This window comes from Bombus flavifrons, chromosome 7 (assembly GCF_040668555.2).
Source record: "Bombus flavifrons isolate JBK064 chromosome 7, iyBomFlav1_principal, whole genome shotgun sequence".
Taxonomy (NCBI): Eukaryota; Metazoa; Arthropoda; class Insecta; order Hymenoptera; family Apidae; genus Bombus; species Bombus flavifrons.
Window position 1 is genome coordinate 1,649,367 of NC_138448.1, and position 25,390 is coordinate 1,674,756.

At 46.6% G+C, this 25,390-nt stretch overlaps 2 protein-coding genes across 22 annotated transcripts in view; one reads left to right on the top strand and one right to left on the bottom strand.

Annotated features, from left to right (window-relative positions):
- Positions 1-25,390, bottom strand: part of RpL40 (ribosomal protein L40) — a 145,533-nt gene that overhangs the window by 81,731 nt on the left and 38,412 nt on the right. The gene's annotated exons all lie outside the window — the stretch shown is intronic.
- Positions 1-25,390, top strand: part of LOC138181818 (protein turtle) — a 156,890-nt gene that overhangs the window by 65,153 nt on the left and 66,347 nt on the right. Inside the window, exon 1 of one of the 21 annotated variants that reach the window (XM_069117083.1) lies at positions 19,388-19,406. The exons of the other annotated variants lie outside the window; for them this stretch is intronic. The gene's annotated coding sequence lies outside the window, so the exon portion shown is untranslated. Of the gene's footprint in view, positions 1-19,387; positions 19,407-25,390 lie in introns of those variants that run through there. 21 annotated transcript variants of the gene reach the window in all.

Here is a 25,390-nt window from a genome sequence, read left to right on the forward strand (position 1 = left end):
TAAGCGTGATAACAGGAGAAAATAATTGGCGGGTTATTTGTTTCAATGGCGTGTTAACGAGTTCGATTACGGCATCCATTATAACGAGCAACTAGTTCGGCAAAATACTTCAACGAACGTGCGTCTGATAAACGAAAAGCACTCTGCCAGCCTGATATTTCTGTTGTCTTTTCATCGCCGGTGGAATTTATTAAAAACTCGATTTGTGACACAGCACGCATTTGCCGAAGCACAGGATTAAATTCTTAACGACGTTGTTTGCATCGTTTATCAAAAGCTGTGGTTCGCGTCCCGTTAGAAGGAAAACGCCATGCCATCACCTCCAAGTCGTTTAAAAAATCAAGAGCGGTCGGTTACATGATGCCAAAGCGCGAGGGTTGCATCGTTTCCGAGAAAATCGATATTTATAGAGTTAGGCGAGTGGTTTCAGTTCCAGCGAGCTGGCGTAGCCAGCGAGTTACTGCAGCGAATCGGTTAACTCGAATTTAATATCGTGGGTCTTCCAATTTGGACGAAGCGCGGTAAAACGGGACGACCGTTTCGGCTTAATTCCCTGGAATTTTGTTGGCCTCCTCGCTGGTAGCATTACGATTCGAGCGCATTGAGGGTCGTAGGGACTCGTACACTTTGATCGTTCTATCGCTACCGCAATTCTCCCGAGTTGTTCGAACACGTGAATGTTCATCGTCGAACTGGCTCCTGTTCTGTATTGCAACTGGAAATCACGGTACGTACGCGATCTTGCGAGAAAGAGAGAGAGAGAGAGTTTTATCAAGGATGACGATTACGGATACATCAAGTTGCACCAACTATCGATCGATATTATAGCCGCTTTAACGAAATCTATCGTTGGGCGATTTCGAATCTTAGCATACCGCGACCTTCTTCGCGCCAAACTTAGATACCGCTTTTGGGTACGTCTTTGCTGGCATAATTGCGCCCATTTACATTTTTAATTACTCGCTGCCGCATTTTCTCCGCACGAGTTATTCAGCGGGGAGTGGAAAAAAGTAGCAGGTCGCGGCCGGGATTCCATTGTGAGCAGTCCGCTTAACAACGGCCCGTACACTTTTCAACCTTTCCCGGAGAAATTCGTTCCAGGTGTATTTTTATTTTCCGCGTGCTTTACCCGTCCCCTTTCCTTCTCCATCCACTATTGACGTCACGCGGATTATTCTTCGTTGTGCGTTTTACCACGTACGAAGCTTCAATTTAAACGTCGCTTTAATCCGATAATTCTCTCCTTTGTACGCTTGCGTACAATTATTTGCCGCGGAACGCTCTCGAACATCATTTATCGAACGGTGGACCGGCTTCTCCCCCTTTTTCCTCGCACTTCATCCGCGTGTCATTCGATTTTCGACAAACGTATTTTTCCTGTTCGCCAGACTTATTCTTTTTCCGTCGCTACGTCGTCGTCGCGCGGCAGCCAAAAAAGGGATGGCCGCTCTCCAGCGCGGTGTTTTCGAGCTCGCACCGATGTGTATTTAACGAAACAACGCGACGTACATACGTGCGTTGATCAGCTTACGTCCCTGGCGTAGATTATCCGTAGAAAAGCAAGCCACTGATGCAAGAAACGCAAACGGCGATCGCCAAGTCACGAAATATAGAACGAGGCTAACGACGTAGGCTTAAAAACGCAAGGCGAAAACAATTGGTGGGATAAAAACGAAAAAAGGAACAGGAGGGCAAGGGAGGAATCTTTTCACCGCCGGCGATGTTTAGGTTCGCTATTGCACCGCATCGCGGGGCTCGATACGGTGGTCGACAGAGATACGGAAAAGGAAAATTACGTTTCGAGTGCCTTTCATTTTTCGTAGTAGCCTGTCACAGCGTCTTTTTCCGCGCCACGTCATTCTTTACGCCAAGATCGAAAACTTTCTTCCACGTCGTATGTGATTTCTTCCGTAAGTTTTTGCAACGGGAACCAACCGTCGTTGCTATCGCAGCAAGAGGAATGCTGGAATGGTATAATAAAAAAATGATCACGAGGGAAACTGGGTTGATACATTTTCGCAAGGGAAGAGCAAAAGGTCCTTTTAAAGGATCCCTGAAAGCACGAATAAATCACGTCCCGCGGGTTTGCCCTCTTCCCCTTGCCCCGTTGAACGGGCATCACCGCGGTATGGTACAGGGGGTTAGAAGCGAGGACATGCTATGCGCGTACAGCCTGTGTCAAAAGTAATGGTCGATGTCTGTCAAACGAGTCGATGTCGGTCACATCGCCGAGCCAGCCAAATAAAAGAAATATCGGCGGATGCGTGTGGGAATTTTAAGCTGCGACCACGCGTTTCATTTCACGTCCTTCCCTCGGTTTTCTATTTTGCATAACGTTTCAATGCGAAATCGGATACTGCAAGGCTTTCACTGTGAACGACGCATAATCGACGTCTCGACGAATTTCGACACGTGTTGGTAAAGGAAACGTTGGATGAAAACTGAAAGGCACGCGCGAGCAATTAAGGCGTCGAGTCAGTCTAATGCTATCGCGTGTTTCGCGCAAAGGCGTGCTATCAGTCGGCAAAGAGATAAAGCGATAACATATGGAACGATCGATCGATTAACGAACGAGATGAGCATTGTTCATGGCGAGCGGCGGGTCGAAGGTAACAACGACAAAAACGACGGTTTACCAGTATAATACAGTTTATTTCGCGATCACGCGCTCTCGCAAAAGTATCCACGTTCGAGCTTGTTGCGCGCCGAACAGATCGATTTACGGCCGTGCAACGATGACGATGATTAATTAAAGTTAATAGCGAGCAGCGAATAAAGCTGGTATCGGTGTCGGTTTCAACTACGCTCGATTAAAATAATCCATTTGAAGTTCCGTATTGGTACCTGGTTGTTATCGTCACCAGAAAAGAAATAACATCCAATCGTTGAAAAACACAGTTTGTGATTTTCATTGTCACGAGAAGACGAGGCATATTTTACGAGTCAGCAGAGACCAATACGTTTTCGCGTAATAGATTTCCACGGTGGACACGACCGTCTGCGTTTTGAGTGTAATTCCTTGCACGCGTGACATCGACCCCGGTCACGGCCTCGGTCTCAGCCCCCGCCGACAAACAAATGCGTTTCTCCGGACGTGCCGTCTCATCTTTCCAATTTTCCACGAACATCTGATCTCTGTCCTTCCCACGGCGACCGAAGGATAATTTTCTGGATTTCGTAACTAATAAAATCCGTTACGGTTACCGTTCGTCGAAAAAATGAAAGAAGAAGAGAAGAAAGGAAGAAATATCGCGTTATTGAGTTAATTCGTAGACAAGATTTTTGGGTGGCGCCGAACATCCGCAAGTCGATTCTTGCCACTGTACTTTTACTTGGATACACGGAGTCGAGGCTGAAAAACACGCGACTCATCGATGTAGTTGCTACGTTTCCACCGAATCCTGGCCATTTTCACAATTTAATGGCTGTTTCTCTTAATTTCATCGTTCTAACAGCCTCTTTCGCGGCGTATAACATTTACGGCGCCACCATCGAGTCGAAATGAACAGAACCAACGTATTTATCGCATTCTTTATGCGTATATCGGATTTCGAAAATTTATCGTAAACGTGAATGGGAAGCAGAGTTGATTGTCGCACCCTGCATTTAAAGCGCGAAAGATTTCTCGTTTCCTTCTCGGGGAATACATTTGCGCGTTGGTTTTTGGTGGTAACAATTTCAGAAACACGAACGCCCCAATGATTTAGAATTAACCGAATTGATGGGTTTTGGTCGGTTCGAGAATGCTCCGTGCCGAGTCGATTCGTACATGTCGAGTACATGTCGAAAATATCTTGGGTCAAAATATTCCGCGAAATTCGCATCGAATCTGTCTCTGATCGCTTTTCACGCCTGTCACTGTTCAGACAATTTGTAGTCGATAATCACCCGGGTCGGAGAGATCGTCGAAGGTGTCGTAATAATTGCGATCTTGCAGATGTACGCTGAGTACGAATAGCGCCATAAGTTAGAGGTGTAGGGGCGTTCGATGCGAAGGTAGAATCGCCGGATATTTCAGTAAGAGACCGTAAATCGCTTGGATCCCGGAAAAATCCGCGCTTACGGGGCGGGGAAATCGTCGCGTCACCTGCATGCACCGTCGGAATTGATGCTCAACGTCGGATCGACGCCACGATAACATTTGCATGCGCCACGTGGGTCTGCACATGAACGAGCAAACGTAACTAAAATAACGAAGTTTATGTGGCAACATTTTCCAGAGCTGCCGCAACAACAAATTGTTCTATTAAAAAGTTAACGTCGGCCAGATAAACCGACTCTTCTCGTGCGGGAATGACACTTTCATATTTTTCACACCGAATCCTCTTTGCGCTTCCGCGGAATTTCGAACATTCTGTTTCGTACTAACCGCTGGCTACCATTTTAATGGGCTTATAAATACCGACTTATATAATTGTTGATTAAAACCCAATTCGATCCGGGACCGGATACAACGAGTTATCCTCTTTTGAAAAATTGTACAGAAGAGAATTCTATCGAGATATGAGTAATTTTGTGTGCTATACTAGATTAGCCGCGTAGTAGTGGCACACGTATGTGATAATGAGTGTGTGGAAGTATGTGCGTGCACAGCGTCTCGTAAAACAGATGAATGCAACTGTTCCGTTAGTAGTGTGGTGGTATAGGAGATGGTGAGACAAAGAAAGTGCTGAGACGCGTGCAAATGTATATCGTAGAAGATCTTGTAAATCACATATTAAATAAATCTGAAACTATCTTGATATCAATTCTAAGTGTAATCTAAGTTTTCCTATACTTTTATTTCGGCGATTAAGATCCACAATTCTCAACAAATTCTTCGATGTATGTCACCCGATATTTCATCGGTGTCATCTAGCAAGGCATACCGTGTTTCCCATAGCTGCGAGAATCAAACAGCCCGAGCCATAATTGTAACCGATGTTGGCGTTAACACGATAAATTACGAGTAATTTGCGCCTTTCGATAAACAGCTCACGTGCAAATTGCTCATGAAGATTAGCGTTGTCGTTCATGATCGGCGCGAGAAAACGCCAACAGCACTGCGGCGCATTGTATCCGTCGACATCGATAGAGACGATTCCGGTGCTCGCGATTCCACGAGGTAAACCGACAAGCGGATACTCATCGTACGGCACAGCAAGATAAAGGAACATGCGAAATAACCACGTGCCGTGCACGATAATGGTCATTATCGCAGCTATTCGCGTGGTGGTCGGACGCAAGAACCTGCATCGTGTTGTCTTCGATCACCCATTTATCCTCTTTGCTAAATTAATCTAGAGCTGCGTCTAGCCACGCGACAAACCTATCGCATCTTGAGTTTGAATTTTCTGAGCGATTGGGTGAAATGACGGAGAATAGAGAACCGCGTCGAATTATATAATCTACTAAATAGACTTTCTTATCAGAGTTTCAAGGAAAAACTTCACTTAACTAGGAGACGCGTCGCGTCTCGAAATAGCCGGACATTTGGAATACGCGAATCAGATAGCTGTCGTGAAGACGTAGTGCAAAAGTTGCAACTAAAACGTGATACGTTAACTCGATTGGTGTTGCGTTGGCGGGATCTTTCCTGGTATTGCGTCATACGAACGAAAAATTGCCACAAATTAACTCATCGCCGATGGCAACAAATTGCGCCGACATTCTGACGTCTGGTTCTCGATGCATGGTTATCGTGCCAGTGAGTGGAAACAATAATTCTGCTGTGCAAAAATGTACGTGGCTACGGGGCTCCATTGCGAACACTTCCGACGATGATAAACAATACTTCTCTATCTCACATCTATCGCGAATATGTTATCCGTTTACATAGCGTCGGATAATATCTGTAAGCGCTTCTGTCACGTACAGGCGCGTTAGCAGTGTCGCACACGGTACGGCCTATATTCGATTTTCAAACGTACATGTCCACTCTCTGCAATGCTTTATCGTCCAGTTTCCCTCTATCATACGATATCGTTGCTAAATAATAAATTCGTCGAAGGTAATCCAATTTTAAGATCTCTGCTTATTTTTATTTCCATGTAAACGTATCGTATCTCCGTTGTTTACCGCGAGATCGATGAGTCGGTATTTATAAAAGTTGCGACAGTGTATCAACCCTTTATCCATTTTATCCTGCGAAACATTCAATACGCGTCTACGACCGGTGACACTTTTCATCTACCTAAACGATAACTATCGATTCCCCCATTGATTCGTGATGTCTGGTGAAGCTGTCGGAAATATTCGGGCTGCGTATAAAATCTCTAAAAAAATTGCCTCCAGCCAGTTTAATCCTTAGCCCTCTGTTCAAGGTTTCCCGAATACGCGAACTACCGCTGTGGAAATTAGTTTACGATCCGAAGTATTGGGTAAAGAGATAAGTGGAAAAGATACGGTCGGAAGTAGATCGAAAACCACGATACATCGTTGACCGCGGACAATTCGATATCACACGAACCAACTCGATGATATTTTTGGCCAGTACACCAGTACCTGGGCGTCGAGCGATGCCTGACCACGGAAAATAATGAACAGGTCAACCGAGGCCGGCCAGTATTGACACTTCACGTTCATTTACATCGTAATGATGCCAAAGTGTCAGTGCTGTCAGGCGCACGACAGCCCGGTGCCGAACGGCTGACAGGAACCGTGTGCAGCCGTGACGAGGAAGAGGGTGGAGTCAGGTCGAAGGACGGGAAGAGCGATTTCGCGGTCGGCTAAACAAATTATCGCATTTCGATAACGAGGCCACTCATAAAGCGGCGATGGCTAGCTCGAAACTGAGCCCCGCGCTAAAATCGTTTCGCAACGAGCGACAAAACACGTACCAGACAGGAAAAGAAATCGAACGATCGGAAAAGTAACATTGGAAGTCGAAAAGATGGATAGGTAGGACAGGAACGAAAGACGTCCATCGATTTGAATCGTCCGAAGAGATTCAGAGTCTGAAAAGCGTCGAACGAAGCAGTGGTGGTCAGTGGTAATGCCGCAGGTGTTGATATCGATTATTGGACATAAATGTCTGCACGTACCGCTAGCACAAATGTTAGATCTATCGATCGCGCAGGGCGTATGAACTCGTTACGGAAGTTGGTGTCAGGATGAGCTGTAACAGGATATATCGGATATATTAGATGATCAATGACGATCACAAGAACAACCGCTGCAACTTTCCTGTTACTTGGCGGTTGGGATTTCGTGGAAGTTATTAGGATATTCTGCCGAAAGAGACCGACATGACTCAGCGCAGGGCAGCGAGGCTTTGTTTTATTCTACGCGATACAGCAAGTACGCGTGCACCCAGTTACACCGAAAACATTGGCGGTGCACCGAGCCGAAGTACGTATAACGCGAGGATTTTATATTGATCGCGCACCGAGGGACGCTCGCACCGGCAAATACATCGAAAACGTAATCAATGTATCGTCGTGTCCCTGTACTGAACTGCTAATTAATTGCACACGGCTAATACCTTGCGCGTGCAACGGAAGTGACTTGCGCGTCATCGATGCCCCGAGCACGCTATGTTCCTGGCAACGACCCCGTACCCGGGCCAACTGCCGGTGCAGTGACGTTGCGGCGTGACGTCACCGAGTGCATCTGTGACGTCAAGAGGGTGCGGACCACCGGAGTGGGGACAATCTCATCCAGGTGAAACATTTTACAAATCGGGTCAAGTTGCTTAACTTCTCTTCCTCCGCTATCTTACCTTCCTTGTTTCTATAGTCTACCATTTATCTTCTGTCGCACTTCTCCTTTGCTTTTTTCTCTCTATCCTTTTTTTCTCTCTATTCTTTTTTTTTACTCTCTTATTAAGCATATACGCATCGTGCTTTGACGCAGTATTCTTCGATTACGTTTAATTCGCCTTCGTTCCCGTTCCGTTGTTTCTTTTTTCCTTCGGTTGGACAAATTTCGTCATTCATGGAACAAACGGCATCTTTTACAACATACCGTCGTCATTTCGTTTTCTTGACTGCACCGTCGCGTCAAGTTAACGACAACTTTTCGACGGCCAAATATTTCGTGCCGGTTCCGGACACAATAATCGGGCAAACTTCCTCTCCGCTTGGTTTCTCCAGCTTCTCTTTTTAACCGGAGGAAACCTTTGATTCGTTTGACCTCGAGTCGTGCAAAGGGGAGTACGGATCCGTGCGCTTATTGGAAATAAAAGTCCCTAAGTACTAGGTAAATTGAATGTGTCACGATAGAATAAAACGATTTCCTTCAAAGCGCGTCCAGCTTATTTTAAAGAGTAAATTGCGTCGCGCGTTGAAAGGGATAAGACGTTGCTCGTTTCGAAATTTATATGATCGATTTAATCGACATACATCGTCCATGTTTCAATGGCGTATACGCGTGGGAACGACGCTGATACACGGGGAATTTGCCACCGAGCGAGTCAAGAGTTGAAGTTAGGAATCAGTCAGAATTAAAATTTACGATAAAGCAAGAGCTTCGATCGGAGTCCGGTGCATACTTCAATTATTATAATATCGTTATTCTATTACTCGATACGTTCGTTATCGTCTTGTTCAATATTTTACGATACGATATCGTGCGAGATGTTTCAAAGGGTGACGCGAACTGCCTTAGAGCGCTTTCTTTTCTTGCCTCTTTCGACCTGTGTCTTGCCATTTCTTGTGTATTTTTCTACTACGAATGCACCTCTTCCAGGTGCTTTAAAACAATAACACGTTCATCTTGATTACCTGTGTCGGCTTTCTCTGTTCCGGTTTCTGCCTCGAGCCATGTTTTTCCTGAGAACGCTCGTTTTTCTCCGATTTTCTTCCGCTCGATGTTTCGTCGTGTTCCCGCTGCAGCCCCTTCACCGCGTCCCGCCGCTTTCGTCTCTCATTTTTTCTTCTCTTTCTTTTTTGGAATCAATAACGGTGCCTGACCCGGCCGGCTAGAGAGCGGGTCAAGTGGCCATCCGCGCCTGTAAAGCCTGGATGCTTCGGTGCACAGAATGCAGGGTAATATTAGCGAGCTAGTTTCGGCTAGACTCGAGCGAGGAATTGCCAAGTCAGCTCATTGGGATCGCGCTTTGTTCCGCTTCGGCGGGCTTGACGCGTACCGGAGGATCATCCACCGCTGCATTCGGCTTAGACGAGTCGCACTCTATCTTGTTCGTCCGTTTACCCTTCTCCTGGTCGCCTCTATTCATCTTCTATCGTTCGAGCGCCTTAAGCCGGAAATTCATTGCTCTGCCACGCGACTCTTTACTCTTTGTTGTCTCCAGTTACGTCAACCAGCTAACCAGTTTCATACCTAATACGTAACGCCATCTCTCTGTTCTTCTTTTGCCCTTGTGCAACGCTTTTGCTCCACCCCAGATAAATCGGTCCGTTTATAGGCCTGCGATATTTCCGAATCGTCTTTGAATGGGAGCGAAAAATCATAGAGCAACTTTTGGTGGAGCGTGACGACTAAACTATGAAACGATTACCAGGAGCGATTCGACCACGCGTGACGGTAACAACATCCTGCGCCACGCTCGTTTTGCTTTTTTTTTTTTTCTTTGTCAACGACTTCAATTCTTTCATTTCTGTCGTGCGTTCGCGATCGTCCTCTGGTATCGTAGGGGGATTACTTGCCGAGCGTGTGGCACGCAGACAGTCTGGGTTCCAGGATCGACAAGAAAGCACCGAGGATCGACCTACATCGTAACATACCGGTTTTTGTCGTGGACGCGGTTCGTGGCCGTGATCCTCCGGGCCGCAGCCGCGCCTTGCCACGTAATTGTTTGACCCGTAGCACCCAACTACAGCCATGTTTTACCCCCGTTCTCTATTCGGTATTTGCATGTTAAACGTCCTCGTTATCTTTGCTTCGACGTTGCTTAACTTGCGCCTGCCTTTTTACTCGCAAGAACTTTGAAAGTGGAATGTTAATGCTGCTTGCGACGGTCTGTTAGCGCCGCGTGGATTTTCAACCGACTCATTATGGTCATTCTCTCTTCGGCCAATCGTTAGCGTTTTATTATTATGCAAATGTGGCGGAGCTACTTTGCGCGCGCTTTCCGCGACAACTTTCATCGGCGCCGCGACGCGGACGAAAAACTTTTGAAAAGGAATCGGTCGACGCGTTCTCTGTCCGGTATCTCTGTCGCGTTTAAAAGGAAAAAACACGATAACGACGGTTATGAGTAACTGAGCGAGAAAAGTCGCGGATGACGTCGATCATTGATAATCGATGTGTTATTATGTGCCTGCACGACGATATGAATTTAACCGAGCGAAGAGTAGGACAGCAGCGTGACGTCACCGGCATCGCGACAGCTACAACGATCAGGGAGAAAGACATCGCGATGACGCCGGGTAAGCTGGATGGTTTGAGGTCGGTCTGCTGCCATTGACGTAACACGCAGAGTCTCGCCGAGAGTGAGCAGTCCGAAGAAGGGGTGACTATAAAGAGACAGGAACGAGAAGGAGAACGAGAGTAAGAGAAAGAGGAGCATGGTGGAAGATACTAGATGACGAGTATCGGTATCGACCGCTAGAGAGACGCGACGGAGCGTGTAGTCATGGGATGCTGGACCGTATCGGGGACCTTAACAGTCCTCGTCGCTGTTTAGTCTTGACATTTTCCTCCGTCGATCTTGCGGCTAGAATTCCGTGGTGTGCGATACACGTGATCGATTAACGTCAAGGAGGAATGGCCGGAGCAGATGGATCCGTTGGCGGCAAAACGACGCGCGTTTCTAAGAAGGAAAATTTCAAGTATCGCGAGATGCCGAGCGTTCGCCGACGGTTAAAGTTGACGGTTAATCGCGCGGAGATGTTTAGGCGATAATTTCCAAATAAATTCTCGTAGAGGATTACGTCCGTAAGCTTGCAGCATAGAGACGAGCGTCCTCGTTAATCATACAATTCTCTTTCGCTTTTAATAAATTACCAAGAGGTTAAAGCTAGTCACCGAGCGCCGATAATGAATCACAACAATGCCTCGCGTGGCTAATGAATTATCTTAGCGGCATTCGCACTCTCTTCTCCTTATTCGACAACAAGAACATCGACGCCTCTTCCATCATTTCGGTCTGCTAGGCTGGTGGCTGCGGCAGAATCGGTATCCGAGCAGGAGATGAAAAATTACGGGTGCAGCTGACGACGCGTCCAAGCCTTATTAATTACGTCCAGTCCGAGAAGGTTCCTGGCAAAATCCTGAATCAGACTAGTCATAGTCGTCGCCGTTCTCGGGGACATTTTTCAACTGCATCGGCACCGATCCTTCTCGTTCCTTCTTTCTTCCGCCGCGTGCTCGATTAGATGGATTCTTGGTTTGATTCTATCGTCCGAACGTCGCTCTGTCGACGACATTTCACGGAGAAGTTGACCCGTGAAGTAGCGAACGGCTTTGAATCTCACAGGTGATTGACACAAATCGAAGTGGCGCGACATAACGCTTTGAAACGGTTTTTGACTTGACCGCGACGTGGTAACGCGACACACCGAATTAGCATTCTTTAACTGGTGGCCCCGTTCCTCGGCCTAGATTTTTCCTCCGGTAATAACCCGGAAGAATATGAAGGCAAGGCGCCGCGTCAGTTTTGTAGAACGAAAACACACCTGGGAGCCAAAGAGGAAACGGAAAATGGAATACAGCAGCTGAAACGTTAACTATTCGTGTCGCGTGTAACGACGCGGACTGCATTCGCGCGGTGCAATTTCGCGCCGGACGTTACGTAATTACGGAACAACGAAATCGCGCGGACCACCAACCCTTCACTGGTAGAAGTAGCTGTATCGGTATTAATTAAAAATTGAATTTTTCCGCTGACTCTGCGGGCACCGGCTCCGGCTTGGGCGCAAAGCCCGACGACCGAGTGTCAGGCGAACTCGATACACCGAGTGCTGTTTCGACGTTATATAACTCGATTGGTTAACATCCGCCCGAACTCTTCCCCTCCTTTTCAAACTGTATACCGCTTTAATTCCTATTCATCCTATAGCCTAATACGTCGCTAAGAATGTTCGATCTCGATCAGTAAAAAATGTCTTCATTATGCGAAAACGCAAACTGGGACGTTTAAATCAGACCGCGAAATTTACGTCGTGTTAACACGTAGATTTCGAAATTATCCTGTGATTGTCTAGCTTTCGTGGCTCTGTTGCCTCCGCAGACACGAGATTCCCAACGCGTGGTCGAATCAATCGCGTGAATGCGATGCACGCACGAAAATCGCTGACGGCGTTTGAATCTCGCGAGAACGTCGTCCAGTCACGTACACGCGACGTGTAAATTAATTAAAACCACGGATTGATAATGTACCGTTCAAACGCGAAACAGCGTGGAAGAAAGTGCAACGTGTTCATACGCGATTTACGATTTACCCACCGTTAAAAATCGTTGACTGGTTAAATTCCGTTCTGTTCGTTTTCGGGGGAATGTTCGGACTCGGAATTGCGAGCGACAAACGTTTGTTCGTATTACCCGGTGCTCAGACAACGAGATCAAAAGTTATCTAATTACAGGAAGGAGCAATGATACGGACGGAAACCAGGGATGAGAAGAAACAGAAAAGTTTCTCAGAAGAGCTCTCTTCTCGAGTAGTTTCCTTCTTAAAATAATACAACTTTCGCGAAATGTCGAGTGCTATTTTCTTATAATCGTACATGTGTCTCTCGTCCTTGTCGCGAACAGCGTTTCGAAACTGCTCCATTCCGTTGCCACGGCATCGCGATAGATGCCTCTGTCAAGATGGTTTCACTGGTCGGATCGACCGGCTGATTCGATCACTCGAATTGGCGCTGCTTCGGTTGTCTCCGATAGGCTGATGATTAAGGACTATTTGGAATGCGACAGTTCACTTTGTAATTTACACGTGCCTAGTGTGGCTGCAGGAAGATTGGATTCCATGGCTTTATAATCCATTGGGAAATTTGATTGGAGAAAGTAAATACCCGGCTTAAGCTCACTAGCACCAGACAAACTTGAACTTCGAAGTTGGAACAAACCCGCACGATCCGTTTGACCGCGATAAATTACGGAGCTGGTGCCATTCTTGAGGGAACTTGTGAGTTTCGAAACAGGATAGGAGGACTTGTGGAAATGGCGCGTTCCGTTTTATCGACTGACCGGGTTATCCGCGCGTAGGAAATTCGTCGGCTTATCAATTAATAAACGCGGCCCGGCCGGTGCTGGCGTGACTCTCGCGAGAATGTAGGTTCGAGCTGCGTTCGATAACGAATTCCGCGATGGAAACGGACGATAAAGGTCGCCGGCCTTTTCGCACCATCTCGCACGACACGGCAGTATCGCGCGCATGCACGCGGCTCTCGAATTCACCGTACGGTACACACCCAGAGCCACAGTATGCCGAAGTTAATACAATATCGGATTAAATGTACGCGAAGGGGCCAGCAGGTTGAAAGATACTACCGTTACCAGGCTACGCTTACCTTCGCTAGAATGTAATCTAGGAGGTACGTGAGCTCGTGTGTGCCTACGGTCGATTGCTATCCGGCCGAGAAACTAGCTGACTCTCTTCGAAACTCCTCGATACCGGTATACCTACATTTTACGCTTCTGTTATACGTACATATATATATTTTTTTTTCATTTTATCGATGTAATATACGGAACGTTCGTAGCTGAAAAATTGGGAAACTCGTAATTAGTTTGAATACGACTACCTATAGGTTTCAGCGATAACGCGGGGGTGACGATACCGATTTTCAAACAGGTTGCGCCAGAAACTCGATACGTCTTCGCGCTGCGACAATGTTTTTTTTGGAAGTTGAGGGAGGTAACGGTTGAAACTAGAAGTAACGCGTAATCGAATTTAACGAATGGACTATTAACAGAGTTTGCGGGACACAAGTACATAGGTTATTAATTGGGTTGGTCACATCGTCCCGTACGTAATAACCGTCTATAATTTAATATTATTTGGTATTGGACACAGGGCAACAAGATTGTTTTAATGGGAATGCGATGGGAACGGCACGTGGGGAATTTGTCGATCGACTCCCAGAGGCGGTCGAAACTCGATTTACTTGGAGGTATCGTTCGCATTATCTCCGTGCGCGCGCGTTTCGCGGCACGCGTAGCAACTCGGTTATTCGGACGTATCTTCGATATCTCGTCGGCTTCTCATCGATGAAACGCATCGAAAACGCATCAGCCGTGCGATATGGAACGCGGCAGGTGTATCGAAGATCGACCGGCTGGTTTGGATAACTGTGAGTGAGATTGATCCTGCTTACGCTATTAATAATTCTGCTTGGTAGGTATATATCACCGAGATCTTGCCGGTTACGCGTGCTCATTTGCTCAAGTATACGACAGGAAAGGTAGCTTTGATATTTATCGTTTCTGTTAGAATTTAATCTTGAAATTAAGATTAATAAACCGTGGAAGACACAATGTTTGTATTGAAACAATACTATATGATTTTTATTAAACAAAGTTATAGTAAATACAAGTAAACGTTATGAATGTTGACAGTTGGCTATTCTCAGACTGACTAAGTGATCCATGGCCCTTGAAAAGATTTTGAATCCCCACTCTCTATGCAGTAATGAGTGTGACCTATGTGGATGCTTTGTGGCGGCACGTGTCACAGAACTTTCCAGCAGCTTCGCGATGCAAAGCGCTATGTCGTCAAAGCGTAACACCGACGTGCCGAATGTTCCGTCCATATCCTTATACTTCTTCCGCCGAATTCTCGGAAGAGCATGCACGCGCTAGCAGCCGCGGTACATCTAACGAACGCACGCTAGTGGGGATAGCGCTGGGCAACGAAGGGAAGAATCCGATCGATCGATCACCTCATCTGAACGCGATTAATATCGTTGTATTCCAACAGTTTCACAGGGATGCTTCGGGCGATTTAGATCGACTTGCTCGACTGTCTTTCATGGATTAATTAAAAACGATTTGGTGTGGACAGTTGGCGACTTATCGATCGAACGAGAGAATTGTTCGATTGGCTCGATTTGGAAACGCATCAACGCAGAGATCCATAGGACGTGGAAGATCGCGTGAGCGGCCAAAATAAGCGACAGCCGGAGAACCAATGGCGTCAGCGTTATCAATAATTCTCGTTGACGTCGGATAACGTCCCGAATTTGCACACGAACGTGCTATTCGATTAATTATTAATGCAACGATGCATCGAGCAGTGCCGCGTCACTCCGGATTGCTCCGCGCGGAATCATTCTTTTCTGATATTTACGCCTTGACCCCGTATACCATATCGTTACAGATGTGCGTTAATTGAAAGCGTTCAAAATAAATTTCTCCGATTATCTTTCTACGCGACAGATTCATCTACGTCTATTTATAGCCATAATCATAATTTTATTCTATTAATTGCGTCTGGGGGTAATGACCCCATTAATGACCCCCTCCCACTACTTGGACAGTGCCATAGCCTCGATCTACCGTTTAGACACCGTATATATAATAAGCTTGTCAACTTACTCATCTGCTCTGTATACATTCCTTACAAACTTAGTGTTCGTAGTGCAGTTCGTCTACGAATTCGTGCTCTCTTTACACCTGAAACCTACTTTATAACCAATCTAACTGCCTTAATCGTGTAATTGTAAATGCCAGCAATTCGTGTAACAAATTTAATCTCTTCTGTGGCTCTCTAACCACTTTTGGGTACTTTGCTCACATCGCTGTATGTATTTCCTAAAATCGTTTGCTTAATCTCGTACGAATTAATCTTTTCTGTTCTTGTTTCGCTACGTATAATTTTATTTTATTTTATACTTATGTAATTATATACTTATTGTAACAGAGGCTTTATCCTGTAGATATTAACAAATAAACGGTATTTATTAATTGTAGCTGGCAGCGGTCATCTTGAGATTTTAGGAGTTTGGCAGGAAATATTTGGGGTGTCGATGCCCTGCGTAACTTAATTGTGAAAGCAGAGGATTCGAGTTCGAATCTCAATAAAATCGATCGGCTAAATATTTTTTCCCCTACATAAGTATATTAAATTAGTCGAGACTCTGAAACGTATTTCGAGGAGAAAAATATCTCGTATTCCCGTAAAGTAACTATTATAACACGCAGTCATGGTGAGAGAGGACAGAGCTTTTATAGCGAGATTATTGCGATTATGACAGCGGGAAGCAAAAGGAAGGAATATTTCGCAGCTGGTTTCGGGAAATCTTTCCGCGATAAAGATCTCGCTATGGAATGGGTATTTTTCTCGTTTTTCGAAGCGGCGGATGCTGCTGAATTGAGCATTCTACAAATGCGAAGTACACCTTCCATGTTTGTACCTTTGGACGAACTTGGATGTGCCAACGTTGTTATCCTTCGCTAAAAGCCGAGAAGAGATAGAGATGGTATAGCGAGTGGGAAAACTTTGAAGCGAAAGCGACGATAAGTTCCTTCGCCATCCTTTTATTTTCCAGTTCAAGAACGACTGAGATTAAACGACGGTCGTTCAACGAAAGACGCTCGAACCGCTATCGTAGTACGACAAACTACACGAGTCCGACAGTTTAAACTTGTAAATATTGCATCCTGAATTTGCCATCGGCGATGATCGTCGGAGATACGTTGGATTACTGTCTTTTGAATCTTGTCGATAAATCGATTCACGGGGAAGCTGGATAATTTGTTGATGATATCCAGGTTATCGTACGAGTAGTTTTTTTCGGTCTATTTATTCCATCAATAATGAAAAATATTTATCAGATTCTGACACGATTGAACACTTTTGGAAGATTCGGAAGCGATTTCTCGCGATGGATCTCTGCTGCCGCTTGCGATTTTGAAGTTAAGTTCTTCGCCATGACGCGCGCGTTCAGTGACGTTTTATCGTCCCGTTTTCACTCGGCGAACCTTCAAACTTTATTTCTTGGCGCACGAAACCTTCGGCTAGCTAGACGTTGGATCGCGATAAAATCTGACTTTCAAATGTTGGACAAAGTTTCGCTTCCATCGAAATTCCAATGATTCCGAGAAAACTTTGCACGATGACTCCATTTCCCTTGTTTGCCATTGTCCGCCACCTCGATTCTTTATTCTCGCGGCAGTACAGCGTATTTCACGCGTTTCCTGTGATCATTTTTGTTGAGGCAATTACATCAACAAAAACTCTACATCTTTTCTTTTGTATATCCGTGACCTGCAGATCGCTGTTACGAAGAGAATAGAATTTAGTGAAAAATACTCAAAATAAGGAGAGGTCCATATTATTGTGCCCTTGAATATATCATAAATTTTGTTTTGGATTACGAGGTCTAGAAACAAAAGAGCTGTAAGTAGATTTCTATTGCTATTTCTTGTAGCCTTCAACTAGAACTACACACCAAGGTTAACTTTTTGGTAATGTCTTTGTTACAAATATATGAACATGCTCCCTATCATATCTTCTTCCTATTGTATTGCAACACTGTAAGAGTGAGAATCTGGATCAGCATACACTATACCTATACTTATTTCAATATATTTTTCTATTACAAATTCATCCACTCGTTCCTCTATCAGCGAACCTGAACAATTTTTTCGATCGGTTCGCAACGCAAATTCTTCATCGAAAAATAAAAATTGCCTGCGGTGGTTGCTTCCATATTTTGACTATTATTTCCTTTGCCTTTCGGTCTTCGAAACACTTTCGATAACAGGCTCTCTATCTCGATATTTTCTATCTTCTTTAAGTTTGATAGCATTTGGGCGCCAGATGTTCTTGATACGATTTCACGAGCTTTTCCAACAAGAACGAGCGTGACGCAACTATTGTTTCCTCTAGCCGTCCATCCCCCCGGAATCACTACGAGTAACCGATAAACTATCCCCGTGCAAATCCTTGTTTGCTTGGTCGCTCCGCGCCGCGTCGCGCCGCCCATACAACCCCTATTCTCCGTTATACATCAGGACGCAGCTTTACGAGCTTTATGACCCGTGCCGAGAGACCGGGTCATCAGTGTTTTACGAGGCTTGTTTAAAGATTGCTCTGCCATCTCGTGCCGTTCCGACGGTATGTAATTCAGAGGGGTGGTTCTCCTTCGAGTCATAAGCACAAACGAAAGGAAGTTTCACTCGCTAGGCCCTTGATAACCTCGATCGCGGGATTAAAGTGCGTGCCATTTCGTCGGAACCGTCAGTGTCACCATAAATGACAATCGAGAGCGTTTTGCTCTCGAGGAAGGAGGACGGTCGAAGAAAGGGTGTCGCGAAGCAGAAAGCAAGTTTGAAAGAATAATTACGTTCGTAGATGGAAAGCCACGTTTCGAGCGCGAACTACCCCCGCGTGTTGGAGACGATTCAGACTAACAATCGTTTTTACTCGATTCCGCGAACCTCGTGAGCCGCGTTCCCCTGCGCGACTTCCTCAGACTCCTGTTCGCCGATCGTCCATGAAATCAGTCGCACTCGGCAACTCGAGACCGCGTTCTGACGTGCAACGTAATTTCCTACGTGCCTCTCGCATCCCTGCGCCCGGAAACACCGAGCAGACAACAATGAAACCGCCTCGCGACGCGTTCGAGCCACTCATTCTTGGGAGAGACGCGTCTTTCCGCCGGCGAAGAAGTGGAAATTACATCAAAGGCGCGATTGTACGGCCGGGCATTGTATCGACTCGCTCGATGTTTCGCGAGGCACGCGAAACCAGAAATAAACCAGGACGACGAGCAAGTTTGCGCATTGAATTCCGCCGCCTCGCAGGATTAGTCTCCTCTCGGCGAGCGAGCACGCGAGTCTGACGAATTAAACTTAGGTACGTTCGCCCGCGACTCTGGAAAATTGGAAACTCCGAACTCCGTTCCTCTTCCGCGGTGATCGCGTGGAAACGTGCCGGTTTAAAATTTCCGGACATTTATTATTCCGCACCGGGGATGGATAATAACGTCGCCCTCGTTACAGCTCCAGCTACGCTACATATCACGATTCATACTTGATGCGTTAATAACGTCGAGATAATTCTCCGGCGACGTACTCTACGGTGAATGGACCATTTCACGCGTTACGATCATCCTCGGTGCCTCGTATGCCCCCCCTTCGCCACCGATAATCAAAACTTTACATTGGCTGTGCAAATAAACGGTTGAATCGACGCGTTTTCAAGCGCTAGACGCCGTCCGGCCAAGCCGTGCCGAGTCAGAGCTGCTTTCGTTTCGATGAATTTCCAAGGCGATTCCATGAGAACCTGGTGCAACAAAGGCGGGGCAGCGTGGAAATAAAAGAAGCCACCTTACACGGCCAAAATACTCGAAAAAGCGGCGTTTCCCGTGGTGGTTGCAGCGCAGAACGCCTTTGCCACTTGTTTACCGACGCTTTCGCGCTTCCGGCTGTTTCGAAATAGCACTTACCAACGAATACGCGAAACGAAGGTGGAGCCGTTTGGGACGAAAGTCGAAGAGGCAGCACGGGCTAGAGGTGTTTCGACCTGCCCCCGAACCGCGAAACCAATGTACGGGCTGGCTCGCTAATTAAGAGAGAAGGTGGGCAGGCCCCTTCTGACGGAGAAAATTCGTGTTTCCTGCACAAACGCGTTTCTGTAAACTTTCCCGATATGCCGAAATCCTTCCTCTGCTCTCTCTTCTTCTCTTTCTTCTTTCCCACCTCTTTTATTATCGATTACCGGCTACGCGAAAATTTGGTAAAGCACGCAAAAGGGTAACGAACGTACACAAATTACCGATAGGTTGATTCCTTTCCTCTTTCTTCTCGCGCCTCTTTGACTCCTTGAAGCAACTTCGTCAACATGCTCTAACATCGAGTCTCCCACATTTCGGTTTTCTTTTACTTACCTGTTATTTTGCCTTGACTCCGCGCTACATCTTCCTCTTTATGCGCAACGATATCGTCGATACTGATCTCCGAGCGTGTTTCGAATCGTCGAGACTCTGTCAAGAGATTATCCGTTCCGCGATATCAAACGGGGGAAAAAATTGTTGCAAGCGGGGGAACGAAATCTCGAGAAGCGGAGTGGTTTCCTTGTGATTCCGACGAACGAAACTTTACTCGCGAATAAATCGCCTTTATCGTCAGGGTGGAACGTCTTTTTCCTCTTTTTCCGGAGGCGGTAGATAGGTACGTACGTCGCGTATCGATATGCCAAACTGGAGTCGTCAAATTTTCCGACAACTTTTTCTTCGAAGCGATTTCTCGTTGAATGGCGACATTCGATCGAACCGCGCGTCTCGACAATCGTCGATAGACGTCTCGTTTGATCGAGGGAGAGAGTATTTGTGCGTGGCGCGCTTTCCTTGAAAGGAAGCTAGCGAGTGTAGTAAAAGAGAGACGAAAATAATTCAAACGCGTCACGTCGCTAAGAAATTTCAGCGTGTAGATGGCGCTACGTTGGGCACAAGAAAGAGAGGGTAGTCGGGTCACACTTCGCGTTTTTTCATTCAGTATTCATTTACCATTCCGCTGCTCGGTAAAAGGGTACATTTGCATGGAAATTTTTCTCGGCTCGTTCCTGTCGAGAGGTGCCGTATACACATTCGCTATTCTATTTTTCACAAGAAAGGATTAAAGTATTTACCGTGAAACAGAACTTGTTAAAATTATCGCGCGTAAAGCACGAGCATCGCGAACGAATCATTCACCCGCAAATATCCACATGCCTTCGCTCGAGAGATTCACTCGACGTTTTTCAAAGACACCGTACGAGCTTTCAGTAAACCTTCTTTTGAATCATCCGTGCATCCGTCCATCGACTCGCCTCATTCCGCGACACCCCTGCGTTTGACGTTCCAACTGGTGCCTCAGCTTCGGTCGGTTAATCCAGCCGGTACAATCAACGTCATTGTGTCGCTGAATCCAGTAACGCTTCAAGAGAGGAAGAGCAGAACAACGTTTGTAAACGCAACCTTATTAACCACGTTCCTTTCCGATGTTTCTGGATTCTCATCATTTTCTTCTTTCATCCGGAAAGATTTTCCAGACAAAGTGCGGTTTCGAGAACACCACAAAATACAACTAATTTCGTGTTATCGTTCGACTGAAGCAACGAATTAACAGGTAACGAAAGAGCAGGTCGTAAAAAGTCAACTGGGTTCTTGTAATTCAAGAGTAGCGGCAGTCTGGCGTAAATCTCGCGCAACGGTAGCAGTGCAGCGAAGACTCGCAAGCAGAAATTGGCTAGATGACAGAGGTCGGGGTTGAAATGATGTATTTATCGCGCGAGACGGCGAGTCGTAACTTATACGGCAGACGTAGAAGAAACGCAAATAGACAGCACCGAATCGAAACAAGGGAATAATTCTTTGACCGGTTGAAAAATTGCGCTCGGAAAGAGATAGCCAGCAGGCTTCGAGAGAAAAATGGCAAGCCAGTTGGTTGGGAAAATTTCGCGCCGCTTTCTCGACGCAGGCTATCGATTGATTTCCCGTCCCCCGCTTCTCAAATTGTTTTCTCTGAAAATCGCGTGGCAGAATGCCGCAATTAACGTGAACGTCAGGTTGCGTGCATTATCCAGTGGTTGTTCGTGACGCGTTTCCCGAATAAACACTTGGTTCTTCCGCGGTCGGGTAAAAGCACGGAATCCTTGGAACCCTTTTAATTCTCACTTTTACCCCGCTGAGTCGGTTGCGGGAGAAGGAAAAGCGCACGACGGGTTTACTCAGAGAAAAGAAAAGCGGCGAACGACGCGTCGGCGACGTGGCTCGTGGCGGCAGTGCGGAGAAAGATGAGCAGACTCCACTCGCAAATGGAAATTGGTTGCAAAGGAATATTTACTGCCGACGTTGGTCTAGATGAAAAGCTGTAACTTATGAGATGGAACGTTAACGAGAAGAACATAAAGAGAAGTGTAGGGACTCGCGGCTGCGAGAAGTGCGGTATCACGATACGTAAGTTGGCAGTTGTGTCGTCGAGTTTTCGCTCGACGTGCTCAAGATGCGTGGTAAAATTACCGAGTCGAAGAAAGCGAACTTTTAACGCGAACGCGTGAACTTTCCCGTGTTCGTGATCCGATATATCGCAGAAGATCGAAACTAGGAACGATTAGCGGTAGAGGGAGCTGACTACGTTGCAAGAAACGCGAGCATCGAGCTCGAAATAGGTCGTGTAGCCGCCTTTATTGGTACCTGGGTCCGTACGGACGAGGGATGAAGTACTTAGAACGCACATCATACGCTAGACACATTGATAGATGGAAGAAGGCACGGTAGCACAGGAAACTAAAGGCACGAAGATAAATTAATACCGTGGAATTTCTGGGAGTTAGAGGGAAACTCGTGGTCGAGCTAGTTGGTAGTTCTGCCGCTTACCCACTCTACTCTTCCTCTTTCCTTTTCTCTGCCTCTCGTCCTCTTCTTCTGTTTGGCGAAGCCGTCTCTAACTCGATCTCCGTGAAGCATGGATCACCGACGAAGCCCTTCCGAATCGAATTGCAGCCAACTCCGAGAGAGACGCGCGTATCGTGTCTGACTATGTCCGGCGCCTCCCAGTTACGAGTCTGTTCCAGACTTTCCCAACCCATGCTCAACAACTTTGGATTTCATTAGATTGGTTAATAAAGCTCGTTATCCTGGCTACGCGTTAATCGGCTGGAAAGTGGATTGTATGGGATCGGTGTAGGTGTCCTGAACGGCGATTAATCGTGCGAATCGTGCAAGTCGAAAAGCCGCGGTACGATTTTACGAGGGAGAAGGAAATCTGCATTTTTCGCCGTATCGACAAAAAATCAAAGACATCGATGTGGAAAAGATAATCGATAAAAAGATGGTCTCAAAGACAATGACAAATGACATTAGCATTACTGGTACGCAAGTAAGGAGTACAAAGTAGTCGGCGTTCGGATCCGAGACTCGCTGTGAGTTCGAGGAGTCGACCAATCGCGCTGTCGCGTCATTGATCGAACACTCGGGCGACGAACGCAAAGAGAACGAAAGAAAAAAAGAAAACCGGTAAAAGGGACGTCTTTCGTCGAATTCGTTAACTTCGTTGACCGGTGGTTCTTTGTAGTGGACTTTGAAATTAAATTTCCGGTCTTACGGAATTCGGAGAATCCTATGCTGGACATCGAGCCGACGAAATTCGATCGGCAGTCATGAAAACTTCGATCCACCAAATCGTTTCTCACTTCGTCTCATAGATCGTCACGCGCTGAACGTGCGGCTGTCGTTAAAAATGATCGACGTAGTATCAACTGCAGCTCTGATAGATCGTTTAAGCGTCGTGCAAATACTTGCACACATATCATTCGTCGTGAAATTCTCGGTTGCCGTGACCCTCTACTCCCTTCGGTAAAGGCCAAACCACGAATAGGGCGTACTTCACGCGACCTCGCCTAAATGTACAGATTCTTATCGTATCCGGCTCTCATCGATGTAAAAGCTGCAACGTCGTACGGATTTTACGATTGCGCTATATCTCGGAGGCCACTGTACGAAATTAGCTGGTATAGATATTTATTAATTTGCGCATATTATTCGGTGGCATGCGGACTTGTGCGACGTGTCGGGTCGCGTAGCAATCCCGTGGCGCAGTTTCATGGTTATTTCACCGAGCTGCGCGTCGAGGCTGCGTGATAGTCGTACTTTTCTCAGTAGCACATGGATCGAGCAGCGAGACGCGCGTTTGCCACAAGATCGCCTCGGTTTCAGCCCTACGAACGGCAAGGTACGAGGGTGTTGCCAGTGGAAGCAGCCATTCATTTGCATTTCACTAGTCTCGTTGGCCTCGAGCTCCATTTCCCATTTCCGGCCATGTCAAGCATCGAAATGAAACGTTCATTCAAGCCAGCAGCCGCGACCTCCTTTTCCCTCTCACGCGGCTCGCTATACTTCGTCTTCGTTATCGAGCTTCCTTCCGCTCTGGAATAATTTTTCCAGCGTTCGACCTTCGATTCACTTACTCTTGATCCACCCACGTTATGTGCGCGTCGATCCACCCACCTACGATAGCGCACTAACATTTCTAACCTTCGATTCGTTTTTAGACCAGTGGCTGACCGCGAGGATTTACGAAATTCGAAGGAAAAAAGGTCGAACGTCGTCGCCGTAAAAACAGTGCACGGCAAACGACGAATCGAGTAGACAAAATCATCGGAAATACGGTACGGCGTGGCGCGGCGCGCTTGGATTGAATTTAGATTTAGCTGGTTTTTCGATCGCCAAGTCTTGGATTCGCTGCTTTGCGATCTGAAAGCTTTGTACGGAGCGTTCTTGTCGCGGTTCGCGTATACATTTCGTCGTGGATAATCTCCTCGGTATTCTCCCTACGGGCAAGAACCGAGACAATATTTTGGCAAGCAGTTTCCCCCTTTCCACTCGACTGATTCCCCCAGCATTCGTAGGTTACCCTCGAACGCGCGGAGGAAAGTGAACAAGGTTACCTCAAGATTTGCATATTTCTATTTGCGATCGAGCAGAGTCGAGTTGTTCGTTTGTTTTTCCATCGGATGCTCGGCCGATATCTTTGGAAAGTTTTTCCTCAAACTTTCAACCTCTCCGATTCGAATCTAAAGTGTGTCTATCTGCTGATTATTTAGCTGGCTCGTAGACCGATCGGGAGCGATCGTTGTCACGAACAAAGGAGTAAAAGTCTAAGGAACGATAGATCACCATTAGAAAACTGGATAGCGACTCCAGGGAAAACAAGTCCGTGTCGAAGTCGTTGCCCGAAATCCATGGACTGTACGTACGCCTTTGGATATGGTAGCTAGCCTTGGACGGTCGGTACCGGTCTGGTACCGTCCGGAGAGACATCGATTTACTGGCGTGCAACTCGATGCTCGTACACGGGCCAACACACACAGGCGTGGTAGATGTACGCGCGAGAGAACCGCTGTGTTGTCGGTCGGTTGGGGTCAGCTGCACATACGCGTGCACTTTCGCGTGCATTATTAGGTGAGCGACGTGTATTCGACATACACGACGTGCGTATACTGGCACACGTATGAGCCAACTAATATCGGCTGACGGATGGATTTATCTAAAATTAGAGCTGCTGTCCGATCAGCCAGCCTATCGGGTTACCGATGTCTCGCTGACCTCTCGTTCGCGTTCATTTACAGACTCCGAGTAAAATTAGAGTCAACTGCTTCCTACCGACCATCAACCATCCACTGTTCTATCTTTAGACCAAGGTAAAGAACCCCCACGATCCGGACACGCTTTCCTTCGATCCTGAACCTCGGTTTGCCTTGCGACTTTTACTATTGATCTTGTGGAAGCTAGAAGCGGTCAAGCGGATGCTCTTTAGAAACATTGCGATCGAACTTGTTTGTCACCGCTTTGCAGTCCAGACGATCCGCCATGGAGCGCGCGTCCTTCGAGTCGTTCAAGGTTCTTTCGCGGGTTTTCGGATTTGACGGCATTCATTGATAGTTGCCTCTAACAAATAAATTCTACGCGTTTATCTCAAGTGTGATATTCCGCAGGTTCACAAAAGAGAAAGAAAACTAGAACAACCGGGAATTGTACTAGCTTCCTCGAGTGAGGCGAGAACAATTAAATTGAAGCACGACCGG